We start from the raw sequence: 21,706 nt of genomic DNA on the forward strand, positions 1-21,706 counted from the left end.
TACTTTCCTTGTTAGATGTTTCTCTCCGTGTAGGCTTTTGAAAAACTAATGTATATCAGGTAGGATCATATGCTAGATTTGCGCGATGAATAAAAGGAGATAAGTACACTTTCAGTAAAGTTGAGAATGTCAGTATCAAATTTTGTTCCACCACCACTTTTCACTTCTCAGGTCCAGAGGCTTGGAAGGTCTTAGCTCTCGTGGCGTTGAATAAGTACACGTCGGTGGTGGTGTTAAAATTACATCCGGCATTTGAGCAATATCGACAAAATTTCCCCTCATTGGGCAGGTATACCCTTCCTTAACTTAATTTGGCAGAAACCGTACATTGCACTTGCAACCATTTTTAACTTTTCTAAAGCATACGTACTCAAATAACTTTCCTTTTATGAACCTTTGCTCATATTTTTATACCACCCGTAACAATAAAAAATCATGACATAAAATCTAGTTTGAAATAATAAATATTTCGAACCTTAACTTACAATGACTTCTCACTACCTAATTTAATTCTACCTATGTTAATAATGCAGATCTCAAGTACAGTGCTTGATGAAAAAAATACATATATGCAATGAAATATTCGCAATGCAATGTGAGCGAAGCTCTCGGATAAGGCACCGAAAAGAAGAAGCGGTAAGTGCAGTGGATGCTTTTCGTAGACGCATCCCCACTACTTAAATAATGGCTTGCTGTCTCAGCTACAATCGTCTGTCCTGTAAAATTTAACTTTGACGCATTATGTCCCTTTCTGCGTTCACGATCTCAAGTTTTAATGCTTTTTTGCCATTGCAGTGAACTGTATTGAATCCAATAATTCAACCTTGAGAATGTTGTTTCTATAATAGCAATAAGTGTATCAAAAAATCCCATGTAGCAATTTTAGTTTACATCGATTTTTTTAAAATTACGGTCAACCATATTGAATTCGCCATCTTGAATTTTCAAATTTTGATTTCATATTCCAAATCAACGCCTCCAAAACTCTCATAATAACACGAATAATTTAACTTGATTATTTATGAATAATTCATGCGTGGAAGTATTGCTAAACATTTAGGGATGAGGGTGGCTTACCCTCATAAAAGGTGACGGTACGCGGGTTCTAATTTGTATGTCATAAATATCAAATACTGAATAAAAATGTGAAATAAAAGTTGAGGAGCTTCACTTGAAGAGATACAGCATTGGTCGAAGAAAGGCAGAATCTATTTGTAGCAAAAAAGGCACCTCTTATTTTGAGCGAAATCATAGCCAGCGCCAAGACTAATATACCTTTAGGCGATACCAACTTCCGAGTGTGCAAGTAAGAGCTAGATACACTCAATCATTTTCTCAGTGTATGCTTAAAGTATGCACGCGATTATACACAGAGAAACAATGTGCTTCTAAAAGTTTTATATTACCATCTTAGTCACTGCTATGTTCTTTATCAGGCTCGTCTTGCCATATGCTCAGAGGGAACTAGATTCCGTTGTGGAGAATAACTAGTGTGAGATCTACATACATTAATTTCTCATTCTCCACCACTCGAAGTATGAGTGTTACACAGTCTGATATTGTCCTCTAAGATCTGAAGAGTTGAGCCGATCTTGTAGGTCTAATAATCGGCTGTGTTTAAGGCGTGAAAGCTTCATTTCCCAACCAACTCAGCAATATTCCAGCTTGACAGCGTCACACTCAGTCCATACGATCCGTCAAAACTGTTATTGATAATATTTTATAATCAAATAGTATCTCTAAAAAAGTATATAGAGGTGACAGCTTCATCCCCAGCTTTTCCATCTGGTGCCTTAGGTTATCTGCGGCTAGAGATTAGACTCCAAAGAACAGTATTGTGCGATGTCTACTCGCGTAAATTTTCCATTTTTGTTAACCTTCTAGGAGAGAAGGAGTAGGATTGGATGACGTACACGTTTCGGTTGCGTCGGGACGGGTTGATTTCAAAACACGTGATCGTAGCTTCCACAGCCTACAATTTTTCATAATAATAATAACGTTCTCACGATGACGTCACAGTAGGGCTTGAGTTTTCCTCTAATGACTTTGGCGGCGATTTTGGTGGTGGGATCAGTATTGATAGGGTTTTCCATGCCATTTAGATATAGAACGAAGAGGAAAAGAACTAAAAAAAACTTAAAACCCGTAAATTATTATAGAGAATCTTTTTAATATTTTTAAACGCTTGTCGATTCCCGAGAATCGTTGGGGCATCCCTGGAGTCGCCCTTGGGACCACATCTTGCGGGACGAAGCTGCCGGTGAGCTGCGAAATGGTCAATTGGTATATTTTGGACCTATTCTGTCAATAGGCCTACAAACATTAAAATGTGTTGCTTTGTTCGCTTTTTAGAACTTGGTAGCAGACCCATGATAGCAGTTACTAACATGGTCCATAGTTCTTCGATTACCTTTGTCTCCATCAATCCTATCTTAGTTTGGTTACTAAGTTCTATGCTTTGATAATTTTGGCAATTGTTTACGTATTTGATCACATCCGAATATACCCATGGCCAGAAGCAATGTTTCGCAATTTTCTCTAAACCCAAATTTCTTTCCTGGGTTTCGTCGTGTTTGAATCTTTGGGGTACGAATAATTTCCAAGATGTGAATGGGTCTGTTAGAAGCAGTGCCAGAGTTGCGAATCTCTGATTCGCAATTTTTCACGTATTTTGGGTCTTTTTGTGATTTGTCTGATTTTATTAGAGTAAAAGTTATCCATTTTGTCGTCAAAATCTATGTTTGGCTTCTGTACTTTACAAGCTAACGCAAATGCGATATTTTTAGCTACCTTTACGGTATATGACTTCGTAGCCATATTCGAGAGGTTCTAATGTCCATCTGCTTCATCGGCCAGTGGGGCCTAATTTTACGTTTAGCCCGATCCACGGCTAGGCAATCTTTTCCTGATGCTAAGTACTGAAATTCTGTCCCATATAGGCTTCTAGTCCCGTATACAATTACGTAAATTACGCCGTAGATTGCCTGCGTAAGTGCTGCTGCTAGCCTTGTATTACTTGCTTTGGTTTCGAGTTGGCAGTGTTGAGTATAATGTGGACGTGTCAAAATTGGCGCTGATGTCAGAAGGTCTTTAAATTGGCTGAAAGCCTCATATTGTTTTTATCTCCAATCTCATGTTTGATCTTTTTTGAGTAGTCTGTTCATCAGTTCTATTGTTTCGTCAAAGTACGGGATGAATTTTCTGTAGCAACTAGCCATCCCTATAACGCGCTGTAATTTTTAAAATAATTTCAGGTTTAGGGAATTCTAAGATTGGTTATATTTCTTCATCGTCTATTTAGAGTCCTTCGTAGTTAAATCTGAAACCTAATTATTTAATACCCGAGCCGCAAAACTCACATTTGTCCGGATTGATAGTTAAATTTGCTTTTTTTGTCTCATATGATGTCTGAATATTTTAAATGATCAGAAAAATATTGAGTTACTATCAACATGTCGTCTAAATAAGAAAAAACGTTTGGTTTTAAGTCTGGTGTGGTAATTTTGTTCACGCGTCTCTGGACACACCTATCCTCAATCAAAAAGAAGTTTCATAATAAATGCTTAATGAAACGATTCACGGAATTTATTTCAGCTATTTTATAATTTCAAAATCCGTTCCGAATGAAATCCTAGCTGATCATTTTGCGGTTTTATTCAAAAATTACTTTTTTAATTTTTACTTATTTTTGACAACATATGCTAGCAAATAAAGGGCCCCAAATTTAATTATCTTTATTTTATATCCTTAACTTTTATAATGTACTTAAAATTTTAAATATTTTCAGCGATTAAATGATAAGTAAGAAGAGTATGGACGCATCTAGGGAGAAAAATAAAGAATATCCCACGTCGTATATTTTTTGTCGATCAAAAGTTTGTGCCCCTTGTGGGGAAAAACTTTATTTTAGCATGTGACAGGGTAAATTTTAACTGTCACTTTTGATAATAGGCAACATAACCTCCCTCACCTTCACCGGAACAATCAACCTTCTTTGCTTCATTTAGGAGTTCCGAACGAGAGTCACGCTCCATAGAAGCATTTTCGGCAAGGCAGCGACTAGTTTTGTTTATATGTTCCTTTTATTTCTTTTTTATATATTATCTTCGGATATCGTGAACTTCGGACGAGTGCGTTACTGTCGGAGGAACTTGTTTGTCAACAATGAACACCTTAGTCAGAATTACTAGGCGGTTGCATCCGTAGGACAGAAAGAGAACGAAGAATTACGCTAGCGATCTGTCCTCTTCTGGCCCTTTGGCCTAACAACCCATCACACGACAGGAGGTGGAGATAGCCAAAAACTTGTCTGTCCTCTTCTATCCCATCCACTGACCGTACCACAACAAGAAAAGGAGAAGGGGACCACACTTAAGAGGTCTGACTACTTTTATCTCAACAACGGAACGCACTACTAAGAGATAGAAAGAGACAGGCGGAGAGACAAAATCCGCTGTCTCTTTCTGGCTCATGGATTCCGCAAACAAGCCACGATGCCAAACTATAGGAAAACCCTAATATAGAAAAAGGAAAGGGAACCTCAAATGGTGTGAGAAATTCTCACAAATTTCATATCGAAATCCTCGGAAATGGCAGAGGGCGCAAGGATCCGGTGACTTCGTTCCAAATTTATATTCAATACTTCCTCCTCTTGTTAATGGGTTTCGGCTGGTACTAGTCACTTTGAAAAAGAGTTCCACTCAAGCGCACCGGGTTATTTTATCAACAAAATTTTCCTTTTGTTTTGCCGCCAGAATAGTACTTTCCCCTCCCAGAAAGATGGCGGCCGTCGATAATCCAGGGGACCACGATTGGCCGAGAACGTCGAGCCAAGTGATGCGGCGTTCTGATTGGCGCAACGACAACTAGACGACCAAGCAAAAGTGCTTACTAGGTGATGCGCGCTACGAAACTCTCGTTCCGAAGTTGATACAGGGAAGTCGCCTGTCTAAAAAAATGTACATCACGTCGCAGGAAGTCATTGTAAAAATTTGGAAAAAAAGATATTATACTTGATTGTAATTTTATGGCGGGAAAGCTAAAGGGGATCCTACGCGAACTGAAATATGAAAGGGTAAGCGTTTTGTACATATTCTGGCGGAGAGTTTTGGCGGCCTGTTGGTGATTCGTTTTAGAATATGATACCGTCAAAATGCTCAGCGAGGCCTCTGAGTGCCGCGAGTGTTTACCTTTTTTTTGTGTGTGTGGTTCTTTTTTTCTTTATCTTTTATGTTAGAATCATCTTTTTTTTGATACCGGAAACAAAGACTTTAAACATTGTTTTGCGTCCCACCTCGTGGTCGCTTTTAGTTTATAGATCATGATTTGTGGGAACCGACCACGAATCCTTTAAAATGGTAAGATTTGGGCTAAATACCTTTTCATTGCTTCACGAGAGTATTTATCTGATTCCGCTATCTCGGTTATCTAACCACCTAACATTTTAGGTTAGGCTTCACTTCTATTTTACTTAAGTAGAGAGTATATTTTGTGTCAGATTTCTAGGGAGAGTACTTTGGGGAACATTGTTCCAAACTAAATTTCGGTAATCGATGTTCTTTAATTTTATATCTCAAATTTGGCTCTGAATAAAGACAGCATGGCATGGCCATGGGTGTTTTAAGGGTCATTGTCCGTGAGCAGCCTGTCGTAAGAATTGTACCTAAATGGAAATAAATAAACTTTGTTCTTTCCATTAATAAAAGATATGTTCAAGTAAAAATTTATTTTTTTAGGTTAGAAAAAAACCATTTCCCTGAGAATTTTACCTTTCAGGACCAGAAGGTAATAATTTAGAATTTTCTTTTATAAATATGAACTTGAACTTTCCTCTGAATTCATTTAATATCGTAATTAAAATTTTTGTAAACTTTAGGTTTTTTTTTGCAACTATCTCATGTCTTAGGTCAAGACATCCACTCAGGCCTATCCTTGTATATTTGATTCTATTTTTTCAGCTTAGTTCGGCATGGGCTAACCGCCCCCCCCCCCCCGCCCAGGACTTAGTTGAGGTAGGCCATTTTCACTTTTTCAGTGAGCAGATTTTTCAGTGAGCAGATTTTTCACCGGGCAGAATAATATTTTTACAAGTAATCATCAAAGTAATTATACCATTACCGAAGAATATGAGATTAATTAATTGAAAAAGGCTTCTGCAAGTACAAAAGTTTCTGTGAAATAGAAAATTCACGCGATTTTTGAACATCTTGAGCATTCCGTGCATTTGTTGGATGGCGAAGGATTTGGATTGTGGTCAGAGCAGCCCGTTGAATGAATTCACAGAGACTTATTAGACGTTCGGAACCGCTACCAAATAAACGTGATAGATGATTCATCCTATCAAGAAAGATTAAGAAAACGGTGGTAGAATACTCCTCAATGCTGATCTAAAAGTGTCCAGTATTACTGTCACGAGTAAGATTGGGTAGGGGTCATTTTGATAATATTATTAACCTTTCTGCACGTACAGTCTAAACAAAATGTATATTATTTCCTTATTTTTTGGGCTCACGTGGTAATATCGCTGTTTAATGGGGTCGTGGCCCTGGATGTCAATTTCATGTTTTGTTAGGTGAGTCGCGCTATGCGCTGTTCCCTGATATACTTTTATTTTATCTTTTAAAAGTTTTTCCAGTTGGGATTGTTGGATTTCGTTAAGCTGAACAATGCCTTCAAAAATTTCCGGTGAACAGTTATTTTATTCGTTCATTTCTGCTAATCCAACCACCCTTTTGTGGTGGTGGGTCTTCGACGTCCGGCCGTTTTTCACCCTATTAATATAGTAAAAAAGTCCGAAAAATGCATGCCAATTGCGGAAACGTTCATCGTGACATATCAATCATGTAGTGGTAGAAAAATTAATTTTTTATGTATTTTTTGTTAAACAAATGGAGCAATTCGGTAGGAATTCAGTGTTTTACTGAAAAAATTTAATTTCAAGAAAAATTAAGATAACGTGACTTAAAAAACGGCAAATTGAAGGTTAATAATACAGTTAAAAAAATTCCGCTTTATTAATTTAAAATTAAATGCTTAACTTTGGACAGGCAAAAGAGGCAGTATATCACATGTTAGGCATCAGTATTCACATATTTTATTAACAAAAAAACATTTCTTCACATGGTTCAAGAAAATTGTTTTGACTCAAGTATGACTATTCTATTATTATTCACACATTTCATTAAAAAAAAAGTTAAATGCAAAAAAAAGTCAATTTAAAGCAAGTTTGGTATACATCTTTTGTTAATATGGGTATTTTGTGTCCGCTTCGGATTTGATTCGGACTGATAGGGACCACCAAACTTGGAAAACGGTTGCATAACATTTTTTGTAGGTGGGGATAGCAGCGGCCTCTTTTTCCTTTATGAAAAATTATTAACTAGATTTTTTTTAGCCGGATATGTTTGAACTGTCAATAGTGTCTTAGGCGTGGATGCTCGGTCGCCTATGAGATTACTAACGCTAGCCAGAGCATCAATGGCAGAAATAGTTGATGTCTTAATGTTTACCGTTTGTTGCAGATGTTCTTGCTGATCAGCATTTTGATTATTGATTTCTGTCTGACCATTTCACAGCTCACCATCAGCACCGTCTCGCATGCTGTGGCCCCAACGGTGTCTCGACTCATAGCTCGAAAGACACAGTGCCTTCGACCGTTGTCAGTTCCATTTCGTAACCATTTCGTACCGTCTCTGTAGAGATTAGCTCCCTTGCTTCTCCACGAGGAAACTCCAAGTCAGCAGGTGCCACGGGCTGATGGCCTTCAACCAAATGTAAGTGGTAATAAAGCACTTTTTGTTTTCCGTAATAATAGTGTTTTAATGCGTTTCTGCCAGATTATTGGGTCTCCACCTGCCACTTTTCTTTCTTGGCATAGCCTTCGTAATACCACGCGCCCAATAAATATGATAACGGACAAGAAGGTTTTCATTGATCAAAACTTGACGATCAAGAATGGGCATGTACAAATAATGCTGAACGACAGAGCTAGGAGGAAGAGAAGTGAAGGGAGGGCGGCAAATATAGGGTATCGGAAAATAAAAAAAATTAGAAAATGTGGGTATGCGATGAGCAGGAGTTAAAGGAAGTGCTGGGGAAATCATTTTAAAGGAAGTAGGAGAATGAGGCTGAAGCAGAGGGTAGTAGTGGTAAAGGTGTTGTGCTTGGCCGTTGTCAAGGGTGTAAGGGTGGAAGCCCCAGGAGGCGGTCAGAGTCAAGACGAATAGAAGGGCTTGCAGTGGAACATTAACGGGGTTTAGGGATGGATTAGAGGAAGAAGTTCATTGAGCGGGAGAGGGGGAGGGCGTGTAAATCAGGGAAGTAAAGATAAAAGGGTATGGTGTAACTTTATGACTGTGTACAATAAGAATGGGATGGAAAGGAATAAAAAACAACGGAAGACCTGCTAGGAGAGAGAGGGGTATGTTGGTACTGGCATCTGTAATGCGAGAATTGGGAGGGAAAGGAACCTCTGCAGGGAAGAAGAGAGCTTCAAAAGGTAATTGAAGGATAAGATAATAAATGAGGAGGGAGAGATTCTAAGAGACTTATGGTATGATAACAGGGTCCGAAGAGAGAGAAAATACATATTTAATTAAGGTAGGGGCATCGTTGATAGATTACGTAGTTATAAATATGCAAGGGTGGGAGGAGACTGAGAGATTTGCAGTGGAAGGGAGGGTAGAATCAGATCATCAGTCATTCCGGTAGTGGATAAGGGGTCAGAACGGCATAAGAGGACGAGTGAGGCGATATATGAGTATTAGGAGCAGTTAGGAAAGGTAAGCTATAAAGGGGAGTCACTGGAAGAGATATGGAAGGATTTAGAAGAGAGAGTTAAAGGGTGTGTGCAAAATAAGATATTTAGAAAGAAGAAGAAAGGAACGGTAAGACCGTGGTGTGATAGGGAATGTAAGATGATGAAAAGGAAGTACAAAAATTGGAAAGATTTGAAATTCATATTGATGTGTAAGAATAAGGAACAAGAAATGAGCAAATATCTAGAAGAGGAGCTGAGAAGTGTTGAGACACATGGGGATGTGTGGAAGATAATGAATAGAGCTAGGCAGCGTAGAATGTGGATGAGCGAAAAGATAAAGAGTGAGGAGTGGAGGAAGTGTTTCAAAGAATCGTTTCAGGGCTCAGATTCACGGAAGGGAGGTGATGGGAGTAGAGGGATGTGGGAGGCAGAGGTGGATGGATTAAATGACGAGGAGATAGATAGACAGATTGGGAAGTTGGGAGAATGAAGTGTGGCTGTTTAGTGCACAAGAGGTTAGGACGAGGCTGAAGGAGGTGGTGTAGAAAGTAAGGAAGGGACAGGGATTTCCAATGAGGCTGAAAAGAGGTTTTAATAATGCTACTGTATAAGAATGGAGATAGAGGTAGGCAAGAAAATGACAGAGGGATTAAACTTATGAATACGGCGTACAAAGTATATGTAATGGTGTTGGCGGAGAGACTGCGGAAGGATGTCGACGGGAAAGGAATATTGCCGGAGACGCAGGCAAGCTTTCGAGCGGGTAGGAGCACTTTTGACAACATCTACTTTCTGAAGCACGTGGTGGATAGAGAATTAGCGAGAAAGGGGGAAAAGTGTACGCATTTCTTGTGGACCTCAAAGGCGCGTTTACTTCAGTGGTAGGGGGAGGTTGTGGGAGGCGACGAAGGAGAGCTTTTCGCGATTTTGCTGGTAAGTCTGGAAAGTAAGCTTGCAGTCGGAGTGGTAGGAGAAGTCAGTGCTCGTAACGAGTGCCCGAACTTCTACGCATGCGTCGCGCTCGGTCTCTGATTCGTTGCTGTTCGCGCGCAATTTGAAATGTTAAAGATAACATTTTTATTGTTTATTATGAATAACGGTATTTTAACTTATATAAATCTTTCTTAGACCGATATTAATGAATCTTGATAAAAATAAAAAATGATTCAGTGTATATTGTGTTTTGGTTGTTTTTGCTAAATATATAAATTTTTGTAATAATTAATATAATTCTATTGAAAAGCAAGATTTTCAATGTAGTTTAATATTTTAATAAACGTAGAAGAGTTATAAAAAATGTAGTAAAATAAACGTAGTAGACGCATGCGTAGAAGAGTTCGGGTCACTCGTTACGATCACTGGGAGAAGTTAGGATAGTCGGGTCCAGGATATGGTCATTCGCGTATGCAGATGACATAGTGCGGCTAGTGAAGAGCGAAGAGTCCTTAAATAAGATGATGAAGAGGTTGAGAAGATACATGTATCTACGACTATCAAATCAACTGAAATGAGAAACAAACATGGTAGCACAGCTGCCATGTTTTCATTTTTGCTGGTGATATCAAGGTATTAGTTATTTAAATAATTGTCTTCATAAAAGTAAATTATATGAATATTTAAGTGATATCGCAAACAGATATGACAGATCCGTGCATTTTGTTTAAACAAGTTTTATAAAAAATGAATTGTTAGTAAATATTTTTTATCGATGAAAAAAATTTATTGACTAGAAAAATGTTGATGCTTAAAATTTTAAATAATTAAAAGTAATTATTTTAAAACTATTTTCATATTAAAATAATAGTTATTAAATATCTCTATCGATGGAAATAATTTATCAATTAAAAATGTATGATGCTTTATAATTTTAAATGTTTAATTAAAAACAATTATTTGTTTAAGCGATTTTTTATAAAAATGTAATTATTAAAAAATATAGTCATCAATAAAAACAATTTAATAGTTAGAAGAATGTTGATACCTTATAATTTTTAATGTTTAAATAATTAAAAATTATTATTTGTTACAAAAATTTGTATAAAAAAGTAATTTTAGTAAATATTGTTATCGATAACAAAAATTATTAGATACAACAGTTTTGGTGCTTTAAATTTTATGTGTTTAAATAATTAAAAAGGATTATTTGTTTAAACAATTTCTAATGCAAAATAAATGTTTGAAAACATTTATTAAGTCCTTTAGTTGACTAATAATAATCTATTACTATTTAAGCAACTTTTATAATATAATAATGTAAAATTCTTAAATAATATTAATTAAAAAATAAAATAGTTTATTTAAACATTCTATTTATAATAATTTCGAATTCCAGATTCAATTATGAGGTGCAAGCATTTGCTCACAGTTTTCCAATACATACAACGCTTAGCTTGTCATGCCTTGTCGGCTATAGGTCCGGTAATTTTTAATTTAGTGGGTGAAGAGGAGCTTAACCCATTGAAGCAATTAGAAATGCTCGCAGATGCGGGCAAATTTTTTACAGATTCACACAACTCAGTTTCAAAAACGAGAAGAGCTTTTATTGCTTAAAGATATTCAAAATCGATACAAATTTGTGGGACTCGTCTTAAGATAATCAGGCCTTTATTTTTGGAGATAAATTGACTGAAAAAGTTAATATAGTTGAATCACTTGAGAATGTAAGCAAGGGCAAACCCCGTAGAATCTAACCAATATTTTTTCAAATCGCTAGGTTTTGCGAAGTCCTTTTTCTATTGTGAGCATTTTTTGTGACAATTAGAATCCATACATATCTGTCAAAAAATGCTGTTTTTAAAATCTGTTTCTAAACCCTCTTCCAGCCTTTTCGTATAATTATTAATAAAATTTAATTATTTTTCAATTTTATTAATTGAATAAAAATAATTATTTATTTATTAAAGAATTTAATTTAGTATAAATATTATAAACAAAATTAAAGTAACGTGCAGTAACGTACGTTACTTTACATTGCAGTTACCCAAAAACTCTTAACACGTTGACGATTCAATTTAAATTTAATTGTACTACTGAAACATAATATAAAAGCTGTCGATTGGGAGCCTTCGCATCCCGTTCATCCACCAGATCAAGTCCAGCGCGGAACTTAAAGTAACAAATCATACCTGCACCGAAAAAAATATGTAACTATATTATTTCAATAATACCTTGGACTAATACACTTCGCATAAATTAGAACTCAGTTGGTAAAAAAGTCGAACTGGATCTCTTCATTTAATTTGTAATTTTATCGGTTTGAGTATAGAACCGACGCTATAGAAATACCGAATTACATCGATTAAGTAAGTATTGAAATGGACACTGTTTCACTTTTGCTCTTAAACTTAAACGGTGCACGTAAATAATTAAAGTAACAAAAAACGTTCATACAATAAAGTGCAAAAGTTAAGGAGTCAAAGAGTTAAGGATACAGATACGTGCGTCTAAATTTTTGAAATTTTTTACCCAAACTTTTTACTCAAAGTTGTTTTGTTGAAAAAAAATCGACTTATTGTTAACATTACTTTCTTTGTATCATTATTAGTTAAAAATGATGATTTGACGACCCGGGTGCGCAGGATCGCGCACCAGGTCATTTAGAAGGTCATCCACGAGAACTTGTTTGAAATTAGAAATTTTTTATAACCAAAACAATTACAAATGGTGCATCGATGACCCGTGTACGGCGGAACGTGCACCAGGTAGTCTAATACGAATTCTACAAGAACTTTGTCAAAATTCAAATTTTTCCAATGCCGAAAATAACTAGTAATAGTGGGGTGACGACCCGGGTGCGCCGGGTCGTGCACCAGTTCATTTTATACGTTATCTACGCGAAATATTTGAAATTTACATTTTGTGACGAACCGAAGCAATTACAAATGGTAAGTCGACGACCTGGCTGCGCAATATCGTGCACCAGGTCATTTAACACGTATTCTTCAAGAACTTTTTCAAAATTCAAACTTTTCCAACATTAAAAATAGCTACTTATTCTGAGGTGATGACCTAGGTGCGCGGGATAGTGCAAACTTTTTCAAAATTCAAATTTTTCCAACACTCAAAATAACTATCAATGTTAAATCGTCGAACCGGTTGCCCAAATTGAAATTTCTAAGATTTCTCGTAAATTGTGTTTTGAATGACCCGGTGCAAGATCCGGCGCACTGGGGTCGTCGTAGAACATCATTAGTTTTTTTGGGTGTTGACAAAATTTGAATTTTAATGGAAGTTCATGTAGAATTCGTGTTACAGTACCTGGTGTTCGATCCTGCGCACCTGGGTCGTCGACTCACTATTTGTAATTGTTTTAATTTTTGACAAAATGTAAATTTCAAAAAAATTCTGGTAGATGATGTTTTAACGGACCTGGTGCACATTCTGGCGTACCCGGGTCGTCGACTCACCATTTGTAATTGCTTTGATTATAAACAAAATTTGAATTTCAAAGAAGTTCTCGTAAATGACGTTTTAAAGGACCTGGTGCACGATCTAGCGCACCCGGGTCCTCGATTCACTATTTGTAATTTTTCTGGTTATGGACAAAATATAAATTTCAACAAAGTTCTCGTAGAAGACGTTTTAAATGACCTGGTGCAAAATCCGGCGAACCCGGGTCATCGCCTTACTATTGGTAGTCATTTTTGGTGTTGGAAAAATTTGAATTTTGAAAAATTTCTTGTAGACTACGTTTGAAGCTACCTGGTGCATGATCCTGCACACCCGTGTCGTCATTTAAACCATTTGTAGTTGTTTTGGTTATGGACAAAATATAAATTTCCAAATAGATCTCGTAGGTGACCTTCTCAATGACCTGGTGCGCGATCCGGCAACTCACCATTTGTAATTGTTTTGGATATTGACAAAATAAAAAGTTTTGAAAAGTTCTCGTAGATGACGTTTGAAAGGACTTGGTGCACGATCAGGTGCACCCGGGTCGTCGACTCACAATTGAGTGTTATTTTGGGTGTTGGAAAAATTTGAATTTTGAAAATTCTTGTAGAATACGTATTAAATTACCTAGTTCACGATCCTGCGCACCCGTGTCGTCAAATCACCATTTGTAACTAATGATGATCAAAAAAAAGTAATGTTAACAAAAAGTCGATTTTTTTCAACAAAATAACTTTGAGTAACAATTAATGAAATTAATTTTTTTGTGATAATAATTTTGGTTTAAGGATCATTTATAATACGCTTTTACGATGAGTGGATACAATTAAATGGATATTTGCCATGCCGTAAAATTTTGCTATAAAAATGACTCCAGCGGATCAATTGTGCAAGCTCACAATTGTTATTTTTGAAAATTAATGAATTTTACTTTTAAAAATTTAGACGCACGTATTTGTATCCTTAACTCTTTAACTCCTTAACTCTCGCAATTTTTTGTATGAACGATGTTTGTTACTTTAATTATTTATGTGCACCGTTTAAATTTGAGAGCACGCGAGATTTGGTATTAATTTTTCCCAACACACATTGTCCGGTGCCTCATCTCAGCGCACTGCTCACGCGAAGCTCCTACGTTACAGATTCGTTGGATCCTCGCTGTTCGTCGCCATTCGAATCAGCAGAGTCGAGCGGAGCGAAGCATAGCGAGTATATCTATATCGACGCACTGTGATTCAAATTTCGTTACGTACCCGATACAAAAGTGGAACAGTGTCTGTTCCGATGCTTTAGAACAGCTCATATTCAACTTATGAATGTTGCGAGTTCTACATGAAGACCTGTTCCATTTCAATACTTACTTAATCGATGTTATTCGGTATTGCTATAGCGTTGGTTCTATACTCAAACCGATAGAATTACAAATTAAATGAAGGGATCCAGTTCGAATTTTTTACCAACTGAGTTCTAATTTATGCGACGTGTATTAGTCTAAGGTATTATTGAACTAATATGGTTACATATTTTCTTTGGTGCAGGTATGATTTGTTACTTTAAGATCGCCTTAAGCCGAGAATTTGCCCAATAGCCTGATGCCGCGGTGTCCAAGGATCCAACGTAGAGTGACTCGGTTCTCTGTCTATCTTGTTCAGTGCTTCAAAGTACTCCATACGTCTTTGCCTTGTGGACGCATTGGAGCATGTCCATAATCTCAGATCGTACAACTGTGGCGTAGAATCTCATCGCGATTGTGAAGCCCATTCCGTTCATTCTACGGTAAACACCGCATCCTTCATTCCCTTTGTTCTGGAGCCATCTGTAAACTAATTGTCTCCATCAATGTACATGTGTGCCTCGCCGTCAAACCGTTCCTCCTTCGTGGATTGGATAACTACATACCTGGGTCGCAAGACCGGTGTGTAGGTCCACATAAGTGTCTTCGGTTTCAAGCCTCAGCCTTTATTCAGAATGACTCCTAGATATTTAGTTTGTTCTTTGATTTCTAGTTTTGGTGCTCCTAGTTTTAATGTACTCGTGGTTGCCCACGTATACCTTATAGTGAATGCAACCGTGCCTATCTTACTCGGATTGACCGACTGTCCAATCTTCTAGAAACATTAATCCATTATCCCGAGTGCTTGCTGCATTACTCCGATGAGCGCATCCAGATGCTGGCCAAGTACGATAACCAGTACAGGCCCTGGCCATGTTATTGTACCAAAGCTGAACAATCACTTTTTCGCAATTTTAACAGTGATACATCTTCATTTTTAAACAGTTTTTGGTAAATTAAGAGAGAGCATATGTAAAGTAACGAGTTTCATATAAAAATGAGTGATTTACATTGAACCGTATAATTTTTTTCAATGTAGCACAATTTTGGACTGAAATTAGTACATATTTTGTAGACAACCTTAAGCAGCCAACACAGCTTTGATGCGACGAGGCATGCTGTCTCTAAAATTATCAAATTTTCTTCATATCACGACGTTATGTTGCCAAGGGCGATTGAGTATATAAATCAGATTTTTCTTGGTTATAGGAGCGTGTCTACAAACTTCAGATTTCATGAAGTCCTAAACATTCCCGATAGGATACAGTACAACAACAAAATAAAATGAAATACTTATTTTTCAGCTTTGGTGTAATAAGATGGCTAGAGACTCTGCATCGTCCGCATATCCTTTTACGTGACGGCCTTGACTGTTGAGAAGATGAAGCAGTTAACTCACAACTAAGCACCACAGAACGGGCAATATAACGCCTTCTTGTATACACCCCGAGTCAACAGTTCCACATAAAGTGCTATCACCCTTTGTCGTAGTTAGATTCCTGTTGGCCAACGTGTGGCAGGTTTATTTCATGACTGCAATAGGCACACAATCTGCAATCATGGCCGTCCTGGTCACCTATCTGAAGGTGTAATTAAAGGCTCTTTCGATGTTCATAAAGATTTCAATTGCAAGGCCTGTCTGCTTTAACTGTCCTTCAATTAGGTTTACTGCTCCGCTCAGGGCCCTCTCAGTCGAGCATCCAGCCCTATATGTGTGTTTCTCCTTGTGAAGTGCCCTACTTGACAATACCTTATCGTGGATATATCTATCCACAATTGTGTCCACTGTTTTTAGTGGAAAACATGTGAGGCTGGTGGGGCGGAAATGCTTGGGACTAGCCCTAGAAAGTTTCACATGCAGACCGAGGTTGGTTTAATCTCCATTTCTCACACGCTTGAGCCTCCGTAACCTATTTTTAAATATAGGCCAAATACCACTGCAGTTGAAAATTATTTGCACTTCTCATGAATTTGGGAAAGAAATATATTGCTTTCGGTGGCATAATAATAATTTAAATAATGCATTGCTTCCGGTGCACAGTGGTCAAAAATCCTAAAAAGTTGGTCATAATGCAAAAAAAAATTTTGCAAGTACATTCAAAAATTCAAGTAAGTGCAGTGGTCAGCCTGGCATCGTTCGGGAACGATATCTAAGAATACGTGCTCGTCTAAGCCTGTTTCTTCCTTTCTTGTGTACACACGTCGAACGCATCGAAACGCGTGCATTCTGAACTAAAACCTATTTGCTAAGATGTATGGACTTATTCCCTTGGAAGGATTACGCTACAGTGCCTGCGGGCTAATCGTAGCTCAAAATACAATTTTCGACTGGATCATCTCCGGAAGGATCTTTGAAATGGAAGAATTGACAACAAGGTTTTTAGTTCATCATGTCCAAGCTCAACATATTCAATTATGTCAAAATTCTGACAATGCTTCCAATAATAAAAAACACTCGTCTAGTTGCTCAAAATGGAGAATCGCAACTAACAATTCACATATTAATTATTAAGGTACTGCTCTATTTCCAGTATTTCAGCATACCGGATTTGACTATGCAGGTCCCATTATGGTTCAATTATGTAAAGGACGATGTAACAAGAGTTACAAGGTCTGCATTTCCCTATTTGTCTGCCTTTTAGTGCGAGCGATCCATATTCAATTTGCTGAAGTTGAATTAAAAAGATCTTTCAGTAATGTTACGAAGGATAATAATCTTTAAGCACATCTAGCTTCTGATGGAACTACATGGCATATGACCTGTCACCACTTACTCCAGGGCATTTTCTGACTGGCAGACTTGCTTCTGAAATTATTTAAATGTTTATATATAGACGATTTTCTCGTAAAATTTTTGTAAATTACGCGATAATAAACATTTATATTATATTTATATATTTTATAAATCTAATCATATACCTAAAATTGATGACGAAAATATATAATAAGAATATATTTAAAAAAGATATAAAACTTTGATCATTAGCTAAATATTTTAAAATGAGAATAGAAGCGAAATCAAATTTCGAACACTTTAGGAAATACTCCTTTGCACTGTCACGTCAAGCAAGCAACTGCCCTTACATTCATATGAGGGCAAGGGCGCCTTCGCTACTTTCTCTTTTTCGGCGCGCCACTCGCTATTAATCGTGTTTCTCAAGTGGATTAAGAAATGGTCCATAACCAATCGAAAGTACGTTTACTAATCACATCTTTAATTATTATAAACAATACAAAACCACGTTCCAGCAGACAGCCCGTTGCGCAGGCCGGCTAAGCTTGACTAAAATGGATCAAAAATCTGCTGACGCAGAAAGTTTCTACATCGTTTGGACATTAAAAATCAGTTGAATTTAAAATTTCAGCTGCTCCCTTTCGCGAGTTATGTACATTTTTAGATTTTTACATATTAACCCATACTAGCTAAAGCTTAAGTGGTCGCATAGTCTAATCTATTAAGTATAATAAATTTTATCTTAGATATGAACTTATAAAATTGGTTACAAACAAGTAGTTTCAACTAATAATTTAGCTTTTTTTTATAAATTTTTAAATATTTTATTTAAACGCTCCGAATAATGCTGTTTTTTTAACTTCGCTACTTTTTAATTAACCTGCCGACGGGCGCGTGGCCTCACTCAGTGCGGCAAGTCCAGTATTTTCAAATTAGGAGGCGGGAAAGCGGACGAAATGTCGGGGCGACAACTAGTAATCGTTGTTGACGATATATCCACTAGGCTTGCATCATCAGAACCCCCAAAAAACTGTTTCAGCAGTCGATAATTAGCCACGAATTCACAATTCTGAAGAAAGAAGTTTCATACTTTCATAGTGCCAAAGTTTATTTAGTTCAAGTTTTTTTCCATGTAGCTAATTCAAATTTTCAAAGTTTTTAGTTTTTATAACTTTTTCAATTTGTAAGGCTTTAACCGGATTCATGGGAGTCCAAAAATAAGTTCCTAGAACTGTTTGATATCTTTTATCTAAATAATCACTTCCCAATCCAAGAAAACACATCTTTTGTAAGAAAAATTTGAATTTTCGATCAGCTCGTGCCCGCTCGTATGAGTTTCAAAGGTGCACCCGCCGGTAGGTTAATCAAACGAATACTCAAGTTTACAGTGCAAGTAAACGGTGATTAAAAATTATCAGTTGGGTACTCTTTATATAAATATGTACATAATTGAGTTTTACTACCGCTAGATGGAGTAGAGAAAATTAAAAAATTTAAAAGTTGATTAATCTCCTTGTTATTAAGCTAGAAACCAAACATACTTGACATCAATGCATTAAATAATGCTTTCAAAAGCATCGACGAATTCTCCGAAACACTCAAAATTCACATCATTCTGACATTTGTTAAAGAAAGTTTACGCTTTATAGAAAATAACAATGGTTTTGGGGTATTGGTCAGAGCTTCACCTATACTTTTGAACTTTATTTAATAATAGGTATTTTTAAATATTATCAAAAGCTCTGTTATTATATTTATGTATACCAGTACAGTAAATGTATAATTACTTAGTAAAAATATATAAAAAAATGTATAAAAAATTCATTTTAGTCAAATTTAGCCGGCCTTCAAGCACGCCGTGTCGGGGGCAGCCATCAAATACATATGAAAAGCCGAATATAATTCTCTTTTTAAAGTAATTGATATCACTTTTTAACTTGTATTCACTGACACATAAAAACACTGATAAATTTTGATATGATCTTTCGTTACAAAAAGTATGAATCAAAACAAAAAGCGCCACGTCGAACCTTCCTCTTGTCAGAAGATCCAGAAGTATTCCGAAATGAAGCAGGAGATCCTGTTCCTGTTCTCCTCTATTGGGGACGTTTATGCGAGGTGCGTACAGATCTTGAAAGTGTTGGGAGCTCAAAATTCCCTACATCTAATTTAGCAGGCCGTATTACTGAACGCGTGGTGCAGCGTCCAGCGTGTTTTGGGCTTGAACAATGACAGCGGCTAAATTGGCCTTCTATGTAGATGACATAGCTCTGTTAGCAGAAAGAAAGAGAGAGAGAGGAGGTCTTAAAGGAGGTGATAAAGAGGTGGAGAAGATACCTGCATATGAAAAAGTTAGAGCTGAATGCGGAAAATTCCAAGGTCATGATGTTCAGGAAACGTGCTGGAAGAGATAAGTGGGGTGTCTGCAAGTGAAAGGGAAAAATCGTGCAACAGGTGAAAGGGTTTGTGTGTCTGGGCTTCCTATTTCGGATGAATGAGGAAGTGGATGGTCATTAAAAAGACAGAGAGAGAGCGAGATAGAGAGAAAGTGAGAAGGGAAGATGTAGTGATAAGGCAGGTATGGGGACTGGCAAAGAAATTGTTCGCGAATGATTTTAGAAGAAGAAAAAAATTGTTGAGCCTCTAGTGTTGAAAGTCTTATTTTAGGGAACGGAGGTGTGGGTATGGAAGGAAAGAGAGGAGATAAAGAAGATACGGAAAGTCGAGTATGTAAAAATAAGGAGGAAATTTGCTAGGAGTGGGAAGTAATCTGGTTAGGAAATGTTGTTGGGAGAAGGAAAAGAGGCGGTGTTTATATGGAGGTTGAAAGAGAAAGGTGTTTTAAAACGAAAAGGCTACAGATGGATGTAGTGAGAAGGATGCACGAGAAAAGATGCGAATGGAGAGTCAGGAAGTGAAGAGCTGTTAGTGGCGATGAGATGTAAGTTCGTGGATGATTTTAGGAGGTTCTGGCTTTCTAGTGAGAAGAGGCTATGTGAATAGTGCGGGAAGGGGGATGCAAAAGTGGACCACTAGTTGGCGGAGTGTGAGGAGGTGAAAAAGAGTGCGACAAGCATGGAGGTATTGGTGCATAAGAGAACTGACAAAAGGGTATTAGCATACGTGTAGAGGGTGTTGCTGACGGTGGAGAAGAAGAGAAGGAAGGGAGAAAAGAAATGGAAAAGGAAAGATTTAAATAGGAGAGAATGTAGGTATAAGTAAAACTTAAATATTGTGAATAGTAGTGTGGCGTTGCAGATTTTCTATATCTCAAAAATTCAGTTTTGAATAGAAGATTTTAAAGCAAAAGCTCTTGTGTTCACACGGAGAGTAACATATTTCGGCACTTCTCTAATCTGTTATATTTTTAGTTTATTATGTTATATTATATGTATAATTTCAATGTTTTATTACTCTACCTTATGTGTTCTTGATATTAATTTTGAGGATGAAGGTCTGGAGCCAGATAGAATGGATGAAATTTATGATTTCTTTTGGTCGTCTGTGATCTAAGGCATGTTCTTGGTGAAGATTGACCAAGGCGTTTATCACAAATTCCACATGGGAATAGGTAACCTCACCTGAAAGGTATTATCGCTACAAATATTACTGTTGTCGAAAGACGTTTCTTGGCTTTTTATGTCGTTTTGTTTTCTCTTATATCGGGAGCATCGAAGAGTCCACGCCACAACTGCAGTAAAAAAAGGCTTCTAGTTCTACTCCTCGAAAATGGAATACAGCCGACCCAGACATCGAGGGAACGCGTCCTGCCTCTTACCACTAACTGTAGGAAGCGGTTCGGAATCTTCCTCAACTGAAATAGTGGCTGATAAGGATCATCGAAGGAAGGACGGGACGATATTATGGACGTATCAAAAGAGGATCTCATCGGCTATCTTACTACTCACTGTTTAAAATTAGAGGAATTATGCCTGTACGTGTTAGTAGGTCAGTTACACCAGCCCCCACTCTTAATTTTTGGGTTTTCTACAACCCACTGAATTGCGCCCCAAATGCGCTCAAATGCGCCACTGATTCAAATGCGCTCATATGCGTCATTAAGAAAAAAATTTGCTCCACATTGCTAACAAAGTTATTAGCAATCGAAGTGGGGGAGGGGGGGGGGCTGAAGTGATTTCATTTTGCGCTAGCTAATTAACAAAGATATCATATTTTGGAGGGGGGCCAGTGTAACGCAGGTTTTAAAGCCTTAACAGTGATGTGCAATATAAAGTTGAGGACATGGATTTTTTCTTCTTTAAATGCGCTCATATGTGCCATAATTTTTTTTAAATTTTGAATATTGCCCAAGATACGCAGGTAAACAAATTTTACGAAGTGATGACCAACCAAATAAAAAGTTTCCAATTCGCATTAAAGAAGGGACTTTTTTATGGGGATTCAAATGCGCTCATATACGCCATGAAGAAAAAAATTTGCATCATATTGAGAACCGAGTTATCAGCGATCAAAATGGAGGGGGGGGGGG

Source organism: Belonocnema kinseyi, chromosome 6 (genome assembly GCF_010883055.1).
Source record: "Belonocnema kinseyi isolate 2016_QV_RU_SX_M_011 chromosome 6, B_treatae_v1, whole genome shotgun sequence".
In the NCBI taxonomy this organism is placed as follows: domain Eukaryota; kingdom Metazoa; phylum Arthropoda; class Insecta; order Hymenoptera; family Cynipidae; genus Belonocnema; species Belonocnema kinseyi.